Genomic DNA, 12,561 nt, shown 5'->3' with positions numbered 1-12,561 from the left:
AATGACAGGTCTACAGTGCAGACATCCTCATCCTAGGCTAATAATGACGACTGCTAACAGACACAGTCCTAATGGGTCAACTGAGAAGTGAGAACTCTCTTTCTGTACTTCATACTGAATGCACTTTATAAACTAAATGTTAGAGTTGCTGAGAAGAACAAAAAGAAGAACCATATCAGAGAGAGTAATAGGATACGGCATGTGTCAAAATTGATTGATTGCTGACCTTATGACCTGATGACGTGTACTGAATATGTGCCCCCGCCCCGCCCCCCCTGTTCGTGTGGTCATGTGTTAGAGGGTGTTTGAACTTTTGGGGCCCATGCCCCCCCCCCCCCCCCACCCCCCAGTTTTATCTCCCTTATGGTTGTTATCTATGAAGCAGGAATGTCTGGGGCTATAGATAGCGCTGGGACATAGGCATTATAAATGTCCAGAACAAGCCATTTTTAAGACCTGAATATGTGTGTGTGTGTGTGGGTGTGTGTGGGTGTGTGTGAGAAACAAGGAATGTGTGTGGGTGTGTGTGTGTGTTAGAAACAAGGTCCCTTGGGCATTGTGTCCATTTCAGGCTTTAAACAACAATTAAACAGCCATCTAAATAATGTTTCTCAGCCTAGTTTCCTATTGAGTTCTCTTTATATGTACAGGCACAGAGCTTCCAGATGGCTCCAGCCTAAGGATTTTCAGTGCATGTACACACGGGGAGATTAGAACCCCAAAGAAAAGATCCTAAAGGTACTTTCAGATTCACTTTCAGATTCAGGTTTATCATGACAGTAACATGACAGAATTTGTGCAAAGGCAACGAAATCTGCTAGGGGATATTAAATGTACAACAGTAGTATTCTGTAACAAGCAATACGTGTTAAACATGAGGCACATGCAATCATGACCGCCTCTTTATGAAAGGCCTTTAATTAGGTGTTTCTAGGAGGGCTTAAACAAATATACAGTGAAACAAACATGGACACTTTACACACATTTTTATTGACTTTTAAAAAGACCACAGTAACATGACAGAATTTGTGCAAAGGCAACGAAATCTGCTAGGGGATATTAAATGTACAACAGTAGTATTCTGTAACAAGCAATACGTGTTAAACATAAGGGACATGCAATCATGACAGCTGCTTTATGAAAGGCCTTTACTTATGGCTAAACAGCTTCTACACAGCTTATTAATTAATGCTGTGGGATGAAATTAGGTGTTTCTAGGAGGTCTTAAACAGATCTACAGTGAAACAAACATGTACACTCTACACACATATTTATTGACTTTTAAAAAGACCACAGTAACATGACAGAATTTGTGCGAATGCGACGAAATCGGCTAGTAGATATTAAATGTACAACAGTAGTATTCGGTAACAAGCAATACGTGTTAAACATGAGGCACAGGCAATCATGACAGCCTCTTTATGAAAGGCCTTTAACTATGGCTAAACAGTTTACCTTTACAATTACCTTTAGGATCTCTTACCACCCTCTTACTTTATGGTTCTAATCTCCCTCTTTTGCCCCAGTGACCAAATCTCTAACATTCCTGATCCTTCCCATATATTTGAACCCTAAACCGCCCACAATAACTATTGTCTATTGTTAGTCTCAGTGACCTTACTGACAATGTCCCCGTTTAAAACAGCTCAAAATACATTGTTGGCTACAGTTTTCATGTCTTTCATTATGCCGACATTTGTTTTATTAGACTATATTTCTCATTAGGTATACGGTTGTCATCTTTGCTCCCCCCTTACATGGGTAATAATCTCCAAGCTGGTCTAAACGTTGATGTTTTTGGTGTCTCTGGGTTCATCTCTAGACTGGTGAATGAGGCCTGTTACAACTTTCTTACAAAATCTTTAAAGGTAGTTTGTGAAACCATTCAGTCATGGATGTATGTAAAACATATTTAACACGTATTGCAGGTTACAGAAGCCTCCTGCTGTACTATGAATCCCCACTCATCCCTGTTATACTTGATGTGTTGGCTCTCTATGTACGTACATGTTTATAATCCACATAGTGGGAATATTGTTTTCCATAAAGTTAATAACACCTAAACCGAAATATGAAATTACCTTTAGGATCTCTTACCACCCTATTACTTTGTGGTTCTAATCTCGCTCTTTCAAAATCGCCCCAGTGACCAAATCTCTAACATTCCTGATCCTTCCCCTATATTTTAACCCTAAACCACCCACAATAACTATTGTCTATTGTTAGTTTGTGACCTTACTGACAATATCCCGTTTAAAACAGCTCAAAATACATTGTTGGCTACAGTTTCCATGTCTTTCATTATGCAGACATTTGTTTTATTAGACTATATTTCTCATTAGGAATACGGTTGTCACCCCCCTTGGAGGCTTGGTGCATGTACAAAGAAAAAGTACCAAATTCAACCATGGGTGGCTGTTAACTAAAATAATGGCAATTCGTGTAGTTTTGACTTAGTGGTTGTTTCTTTACTAACTAGGAAAACTCAACAGTGTGTAAGTCTGAGAAACATTATTGAGCTGGTTGGTTTATTGTTGTTGAAAGCTTGAAATGTACACCCATTGAGAAGTGATTTTGCAGCAACAGTTTTAAAGTGGGTAATCGTATCATATATATATATATATATATATATATATATATATATATATATATATCCTTGCATGTTTGAATTAGAGCTCCTTTAAAGTGTTTTAGATTATGATAATAATGTTATATTATTTTTATAATAATACATATCTGCAAACCAAATGTTTTTCTGAAAACCCCTTTTTGCATCTTCAATAGTTGTAGATGTTCCAACGTTCGTAGACCTTTCATACAAAAAGACCTAATACTGTCTGTTTCATCGGTTCCTCCGATACAGGATATTTGGTTTAGAGAACAAAGGCTATGAATTCAAACAACAGGAGGGGATGTCGTGACATTCTGTCTGCAACCGGGGTGGGGGGGTCACCGGCCGCAGATTAGAGGTATCTATGTTTAACCCCGGGTGGTCGGCTGATATCTCGACATGCTGAAATCCTGAAATTCCCAAAGAAGAACATTGTTTCATAACGTTCTTGGAACAATTTGAGAACATTACTTTAAACAGAACCATGAGGAAACAGGGCAGCAGATTCTTACCTTGTCAGCTCAGGGATTCGATCTAGCAGCCTTTCAGTTACTGGCCCAACGCTCTAACCAGGTCAGAAACCAGGTCGGGCACAAACACTGCTAAATTATACACAAGAGACCAGGGCAGACTACAGTATAAATAGAAACTCCTTATAAACACAAAAAGAGCCCCAGATGCCTTGCATTTAATCCTAGTCTTATTTACAAACCCTGGCAGCCGTCACCTGTAGAGAATTTAATCAGCTGGGCTTCCAACTGTATGTTTCAAAGCTCTGGCAACACAAACCGTAAAATAATATAATTACACTCTTTGCTAGAAGTAATGCATAAATTGAACAGCAAAAGTGAATGAGAAATGGGTTTTGTGATTTAAATTGAGTTTATCTTTGCTTTACATGCATGTCTAATTCAGAATGAGTAGCAGGGGAACCATTGCTCCTCTCTGGTCCAATAATAACACTCCCTCCAGATGTGGTGAGTTAAAGGAGAAACGACAGCCATGGAGCATCGTCCTCCACTTGGGGCTTTCTGTCCCAGTCAATAATTGCTAAGTTAGTGTTGCCCAGCGCTCCTCCAATACACACAGCCTCATGGGAACAGAACTGTAGACATTGGCTGGTTCTATTGACTGAGAGACTGGAGTCTCTGCAGCAGTTCAGCTGCTTCAGCCTCGACACCAAACTACACTGAAACACAGGAACGTTTCTCTTCATTTACAAGTTTGGGAATCTGATTTTCATAATACATTCCAATAATTATGTCTTTCACTCTAGATTATTGAGAGCAACACATGGTACTTTTTCACCCCACCATTCTTGTCATTATTGTGTGACTGACACATTTTCTTTGTGTTTTTGCCAACAGGGGCTTAGAGTAGCACAGACAAGGCCCATCCTGAGTTTTTAATTAATGTTAAGATTAACCTCTCCATCACAGAGATAGATGCCTCTGGGAGCAGAACTCAGAGTCAGAGGTTCAGGATTAGACCAGTAAGGACAAACTTTACCTCATTATTGGACTGAGATCTACAGACCTGAGTGAGACCCCATATTTCACTGACATTACCAGTAATAATCCACTAATCCCTCAAATCTCTCCAAAGACGGGCGATTTAAGGAGAAATGTACCTTATGATGAGCACTTCTGCACATCAATGTCTTTGCGGAGGCTGCATGGGTATTGAGCCACCACATCTGGAGACGAGCATTCCACTTTGGTATCCCCATCAAAGGCTTGTCTTCCAGGCATTTACCCAAGTGTTGTGTAAAAACCTTGTGCCTTAAAGTCCTTTATGTTCCCACACTGACTGACTGCCTCACATTCACGTTTTGTCATATTACCAAGGTACTCTTCTCTTACACAGTATGAGAATAGTAAACTTTGAACTGGCTATTTAATCTAGCATTGTTTTTCCCCTATGTAAGGAAGTCTGTATGTAGCTGGTGTATAGGAGTCAGGCGCAGGACAGCAGATATGAGTAAATAAACATATTTTACTCAACATATAAATAAATGCAATACAAAAACAGAGCCCACAATAACGGACCTTCCTACATACAAACAATCACTCACAAACAAACATGGGGGAACAAAGGGTTAAATAATGAACAGGTAATTGGGGGATTGAGACCAGGTGTGTAAGACAAAGACAAGACAAATGTCAAATGAAAAGTGGATCGGCGATGGCTAGAAGGCCAGCGACGTCAACCGCCGAACGCCGCCCGAACAAGGAGAGGGACCGACTTCTGCGGAAGTCGTGACATGACAGTACCCCCCACCCCCCACCCCTCCCCTTGATGGGCTCCAGCAGCGCGCCGACACCGACCTCGAGTGACGACCCGGAGGACAAGGCGCAGGGCGATCTGGATGGAGATGGTGGAACTCCCGCAGCAACAAAGGGTCCAATACGTCCTCCACCTGCACCCAGCATCTCTCCTCCGGACCGTACCCCTCCCACTCCACGAGGTACTAAACGACGCCTAGAGTCCAGGATGGCTCGAACAGTTCCTCCACCCTCGAGGGGGCCTGTAGCATACCTTATTCAGTCTCCTCAGGACTTTGAATGGCCCCACAAACCACGCACCCAGCTTCCAGCAGGGCAGGCGGAGGGAGCAGATTTCGGGTCGAGAGCCAGACACGGTCCCCCGGGGCGAACACAGGGGCTTCACTGCGGTGGCGGTCGGCACTCGCTTTCTGCCGCTTCACGGGCTGTTGCAGGTGCACATGGGCGGTGTCCCAGGTCTCCTCCGAGCTCTTAAACCATTCGTCCACTGCAGGAGTTTCGATCTGGCTCTGATGCCACGGTGCCAGAACCGGCTGATAGCCCAGTACGCACTGGAAAGGAGAGAAAGGAGAGAGGTTAGTGGAGGAGTGGCGGAGTGAGTTTTGGGCCATCTCTGTCCAGGGGATGAATGCCACCCACTCCCCCGGTCGGTCCTGGCAATATGACCGCAGAAACCTACCCACATCCTGATTCACTCTCTCCACCTGCCCGTTACTCTCAGGGTGAAAACCTGAGGTGAGGCTGACCGAGACCCCCAGACATTCCATGAACGCTTTCCAGGCCCTGGATGTGAACTGGGGACCCCGATCAGAGACTATATACTCAGGCACCCCGTAGTGCCGGAAGACGTGAGTGAACAGGGCCTCCGCAGTCTGTAGGGCCGTAGGGAGACGGGGCAAAGGGAGGAGACGGCAGGACTTAGAAAACCGATCCACAACGACCAGGATCGTTGTGTTGCCCTGTGATGGAGGACGATCTGTCAGGAAGTCCACCGACAGGTGCGACCACGGCCATTGTGGAACGGGTAGGGGTTGTAACCTCCCTCTGGGCAGGTGCCTGGGAGCCTTGCACTGGGCACACACCGAGCAGGAGGAAACATAAACCCTCACGTCCTTGGCCAAGGTGGACCACCAGTACTGCCCACTAAGGCAATGCACCGTCCGACCGATGCCAGGGTGACCAGAGGGGGGTGACGTGTGGGCCCAATAGATCAAACGGTCGCGGACAGTAGACGGAACGTACAGGCGCCCAGCTGGACACTGGGGGGGAGTGGGCTCTGTGCGTAACGCCCGCTCTAAGTGCACGTACAACTTCCACACCACCGGTGCCACCAGGCAAGAGGCCGGAAGTATGGGAGTGTGATCCATGGACCTCTCCTCTGTGTCATACATCCGGGACAGTGCGTCTGCCTTAGCTTTCTGGGAACCTGGTCTGTAGGACAGAGTGAAAACAAAACAGGTAAAGAACATGCCTGGCGAGTGTTCAGTCTCCTCGCCGCCTGGATGTACACCAGATTGCAGTGGTCAGTCCAGATGAGAAAAGGGTTTTAGCCCCCTCAAGATGTCTCGACGCCTTCAGAGCCTTGACAGCAGCCAACAGCTCTCGGTCCCCCACATCATAGTTTCGCTCCGCAGGGCTGAGCTTCTTCGAAAAGAAAGCACAGGGGTGGAGCTTTGGTGGCGTGCCCGAGCGCTGAGAGAGCACGGCTCCTATCCCAGCCTCGGACGTGTCCACCTCCACTATGAACGCCAAAGAGGGATCCGGATGAGCCAACACGGGAGCAAAGGTAAACAGAGCCTTCAGGTGACCAAAAGCCCTGTCTGCCTCAGCCGACCACTGCAGCCTCACCGGTCTCCCCTTCAGCAGTGAGGTAATGGGAGCTTCTACCTGACCAAAACCCCGATAAACCTCCGGTAGTAGTTGGCAAACCCTAGAAACCGCTGCACTTCCTTTACCGTAGTGGGAGTCGGCCAATTACGCACTGCTGAAATGCGGGCACTCTCCATCTCCACCCCTGAAGTGAAAATTTAGTACCCTAGGAAGGAGACGGACTGTTGGAAGAACAGACATTTCTCAGCCTTGATGTACAGGTCATGCTCCAACAGTCAACCAAGCACCCTGCGCACCAGGGACACATGCTCGGCGCGTGTAGCGGAGCATATCAGAATGTTGTCGATATACACCACTACACCCTGCCCGTGCAGGTCCCGGAAAATCTTGTGAACAAAGGCCTGGAAGACTGTTGGGGCATTCATCAACCCGTACGGCATGAAGAGGGACTCATAGTGCCCCGAGGTGGTACTGAATGCCATCTTCCACTCGTCCCCCTCCCGGATACACACCAGGTTGTAAGTACTCCTGAGATCCAATTTTGTGAAGAATCGCGCTCCATGCATTGACTCGATCGCACTGGTGATGAGAGGCAGCGGGTAGCTGTACCTCACAGTGATCTGATTGATCCGGCAATAGTCAATACACGGGCGCAGACCATCATCCTTCTTCTTCACAAAAAAGAAACTCAGAAGGCGAGAGCCAAATCGACATATTCTGAGCAGATGCACACGGTGGAGACCTGGTCTGGACTTTCCACCGTAGTCGCACCGATGGAAAGCCCCACACACCTCCCTGAGCACTCTCGTGACCACCCCTTGAGAGCCCTCTGTTGCCACAAAATAGTGGGGTCATGACAGGCCAACATGGGTAAGCCCAGCACCACGGGAAACGCAGGAGAATCAATAAGGAAGAGACTGATTCTCTCCTTATGACCCTCCTGCATAACCATGTCAAGTGGAGCGGTGGCCTCCCTTATCAGCCCTGACCCTAGTGGTTGACTATCTAGGGCGTGTACAGGGAAGGGCATATCCACAGGAACAAGGGGAATCCCTAAACTATGAGCAAATGAATGGTCAATAAAATTCCCAGCTGCGCCTGAATCTACTAGCGCCTTATTCTGGGAATGCGGGGAAAACTCAGGAAATGAAATAAACACATACATGTGAGCAACAGGGGGCTCTGGGTGAGCCTGGTGCCGACTCACCTGGGGTGACACGACAGTGCCCTGCCTGCTGCCTCAACTCCCTGAGGAACCCCCTCAGCACCGACCAGCAGTGTGCCCTCTGTGGCCACAGATGGTGCAGGGAATGGCCTCTCCTCCGGTCGCCCTAAGTGCAGCACCTCCCAGCTCCATGGGCGTCGGAGCGGAGGTGCTGGGGGATGGAACTTACAGGTCCCGATCCGGACGTCCGCGGGCAGTCAGCAGGTTGTCCAGCCGGATGGACATGTCCACCAGCTGGTCCAATGTGAGGGTGGTGTCTCGGCAGGCCAATTCCCGACGGACGTCCTCGCACAGACTGCACCTGTAGTGATCGATCAGGGCCCTGTCGTTCCATCCCGTGCTGGTGGCCAGGGCGTAATCCTGCGCTCTCCTCATCCCCTGCCTCAGGTGGAACAGACGTTCACCTGCCACTCAACCCTCAGGCGGGTGGTCGTACACTGCCCGTAATGGTCCGCATCCCCTCACTCCATACGGCGTTGGCCCACTCCAGGGCTTTGCCTGAGAGGCAGGAGATGAGGGCGGACACACTCTCACGCCCCGAAGGAGCCGGGTGGACGGTCGCCAGGTAAAGCTCCAGCTGTAGTAGAAACCCCTGGCATCCGGCAGCCGTCCCATCATACTCCCTCGGGAGCTGGAGTCAAATCTCGCTGGAACCAGGTAGAAGAGGGGTGGACAGTGGGACCTGTTGTAGTGGGGCTGGTGGAGGCGCTGGAAAACCTCCTCCTCTCTCCCAACGATCCATCTTCTGCAGCACGCAATCCATGGCAGTGCCCAGATGTTGCAATATGGTTGCGTGCTGCTGGACACGCTCCTCTATCTCTGAAGGGAGGGCGTCTGCTCCTGCTGACTCCAATCTTTCGGGTGAGTGATTCTGTAAGGAAGTCTGTGTGTAGCTGGTGTATAGGAGTCAGGCGCCATACAGCAGATATGAGTAAATAAACGTATTTTACTCAACATATAAATAAATGCAATACAAAAACAGAGCCCACAATAACGGACCTTCTTACATACAAACAATCACTCACAAACAAACATTGAGGAACAGAGGGTTAAATAATGAACAGGTAATTGGGGGATTGAAACCAGGTGTGTAAGACAAAGACAAAACAAATAGAAAATTAAAAGTGGATCGGCGATGGCTAGAAGGCCAGTTACGTCGACCGCCAAACGCCGCCCGAACAAGGAGAGGAACCGACTTCGGTGACACCCTAGTAGAAGCTACCTTACTCAGTCAATAACTACTGACACTGTGCTTCCATGTGACATAAATAAAGCTGCTGTGATATAAATACATTTGATGTATAATCGGTTTACTTGACAGATAGTTTTGTCATATGTTCTATTTACATATTTATCAATGCTAATGAAGCTGTACAAATGTTTTTCAGTCTCAGGCTCTTTCAATTAAAATAGATTCTCAACAGGAAGGCTGTAGAATTGTCATTGACAGGAACCGTTTAGTATTAAGCACACGTTCACTCACACCTCAGTGTGCCATTGATGACCTTATCAGCTGAATGTCAAAAGGAAAGATTATATTTAGCCTCACTAAGAGGAAAAAGAGAACAGAGCAATGCCTCTCGGCAGTTGCTTGACAGATCAAACTCATATGAAAACCTTTCAATAACACAATTGCAGTGAACTATATTTTTTAGAGAAAAAAGTTGATAATGTTTCTTGTTGTCCTGAAATAGACACAAACCTTAACCTGTCTGGGCATTAGATGTCATACTCTGTCTGGGTAAATGAATCTTGTCCATATTAGAAGCATATGCAGATAGTGTCCTAATTTCCTCTGTCAGTGTGCAATTACCCAATGAACCATATAACATTGGCATAAATGTTTTGGTTGATCACCAAAAAGATCAGCATAACTCGAGCCACAGAGGCAAATTGATGTTCTGTTCAGTAATATAGCCTACTGGAGTCAGCATTGAGCTCTCAGGGACACGAGAGTGCACTCCATTGAAAGTTTAACATCCAAATAAATGGAAGAAGCAAAGTCCATTGAATGGCCCCAACTGGCATTTTTCATAGAGGCACTGGATATTAAACCTTGCTAATGTTTCTCTGCTGGGTCGTTTTTGTCACATTTGAGTGAGTGCATTTCATTTTGCTGTGCAGAAAGTCATATTTTGGCCATTTTTAAATTGGGCCATTTAAAATGTACTTACAGTGTTGTCATTTTCTATGTTTTCACAAGTGTTGATCATTCCGATTAAATGTTTGATGATATACACTGAGTGTACCAAACATTAGGAACAACTTCCTCATATTGAGCCCTCCCCCTCTTTTTGATTAAATGTTTGATGATATACACTGAGTGTACCAAACATTAGGAACAACTTCCTCATATTGAGCCCTCCCCCTCTTTTTGCTCTCAGAACAGCCTCAATTCGTCTGGGCATGTACTCTACAAGGTGTCGAAAGCATTCCACAGGGATTCAGGCTCATGTAAACTCCAATGCTTCCCACAGTTGTGTCAAGTTGACTGGATGTCCTTTGGGTGATGGACCATTCTTGATACACACAGGAAACTGTTGTGTGGAAAACCCAGCAGCGTTGCAATTCTTGACATTAACCGGTGCGCCGGCCTGGCACCAACCACCATACCCCATTCGAAGGTACTTAAATCTTTTGTCTTGCCCATTCACCATCTGAATGGCACACATACAATGAAGGGGAGGAGACATAACCTCCCCCCTTCATCTACACTGATTGAAGTGGATTTAACAAGGGATCATAGCCTTCATCTAGATTCAAATGGTCAGTCTATGTCATGGAAAGAGCAGGTGTTCTTAATGTTTTGTATACTCAGTGTATGTAGGAAAACCTCACAAATGGTGCTGCACTAGAACCCACAAATAATATGGGGAATATGGAACGGCAAGGCATACTCCTCACAGGTCTGAAGTCTTAGACAATGTGGCATTCAATTCCATAAGGCTCAGCATGCAATACAGTTCATAAGGAAAATTCAAGTCACAGGGACATGGTACACATGCAGAGCACTTGTAGCACCTCTTATTTCCCACCTGATGGCCCATGGGAAGACTTTCTAGAGGCAAGCTACAAATTCTTGTGCGACACTTGCATCTCCTGACGCATTGTCATAAACATTTGGAGTAAAAAGGTGTTGGCTTTCAGTTACTAATCACTTAGAAAAAAGGGTTCCAAAAAGGGTTATTTGACTGTCCCCATAGGAGAACCCATTTTGGTTCCAAGTAGACGTCTTTGGTTCCAGGTTGAAGTCTTTTGGTTTCCATATAGAGGAAACCATATATTCCTACATGGAACCAAAAAGGGTTATTCAAATTGTTCTACTATGGGGGTGGCCGAATAACCCTTTTTTAAGTTTTAGACAGCACCTTTTTTTCTAAGAGTGTATTTCGAAGTTATAACATTAGAATTATCGACAGTGAGCATGAATGGTGCTAGTCAAGGAACAATTGAAGCCTGGACAAATATACTTCACTCTATAAATAATCACCTCAGCTAAAGCCCAACACAATCTATATAGCCCAACGCATACATTACAAACAAAATACACTCAGTCGCTAGTTTATTATGTACACCCATCTAGTCCTTGGTCAGACCCCCTTTGCCTACATAACAGTCTGAATTATTTGGGGCAGGAACTGTTGCTCAATTGGTATCAAAGGACATATATGTGCCAGGATAACCTTCAACCACACTATTACACCACCTCCACCAGCCTGTACTGTTGGTAGGATTGGGCCATGGTCTAAAGCTGCTTATGCCAAATCCTGACTCTGCCATCAGCAGATCATAACAGGAACTGGGATTCGTCGGACCTAGCAATGTTTTTCCACTCCTCAATTGTCCCTTGTTGATGATCACATGCCCACTGGAACAGCTATGCCCCATCTGTGAAAAGGGCCGATGAGTTCTGCGTTCCAAGATGCCGTTCTGCACACAACTGTTGTATTGCGCCGCTTAATAGCTTGCACAATTCTTGCCATTCTCCTTCAACCTCTCATCAACAAGCTGTTTTCGCCCACAGGACTGCCGCTGACTGGATGTTTTTTGTTTATTGCACCATCCACGGTAAACCCTAGACACTGTTGTGCGTGAAAAGACCAAAAAGCTGGACATTTCTGAGATACTGGAACAAGCACGCCTGGCATGGACGATCATACCACTCTCAAAGGTGCTTAAGGTCACTCGTTTTGCCCGTTCAATTGAACAGTAACTGAATGCCTCTATGCCTGTCTGCCTGCTTTATATTAAACTGGCCAATGAGAATATATATATATATATATATATATATATACAGTTGAAGTTGGAAGTTTACATACACCTTAGCCAAATACATATAAACTCAGTTTTTCACAATTCTTGGCATTTAATCCTAGTAAAAATTCCCTGTCTTAGGTCAGATAAGATCAACACTTTATTTTAAGAATGTGAAATGTCAGAATAATAATAGAGATAATTATTTATTTCAGCTTTTATTTCTTTCATCACATTCCCAGTCGGTCAGAAGTTTACATACAATCAATTTGTATTTGGTAGCATTGCCTTTAAATTGTTTAACTTGGGTCAAAAGTTTTGGGTGGCCTTCCACAAGTTTCCCACAATAAGTTGGG

Source organism: Oncorhynchus nerka, linkage group LG6, assembly GCF_034236695.1.
Source record: "Oncorhynchus nerka isolate Pitt River linkage group LG6, Oner_Uvic_2.0, whole genome shotgun sequence".
NCBI classification, from domain to species: Eukaryota; Metazoa; Chordata; class Actinopteri; order Salmoniformes; family Salmonidae; genus Oncorhynchus; species Oncorhynchus nerka.
The sequence above is the reverse complement of the archived record's forward strand: the minus strand, read 5'-3'. Positions refer to the sequence as shown.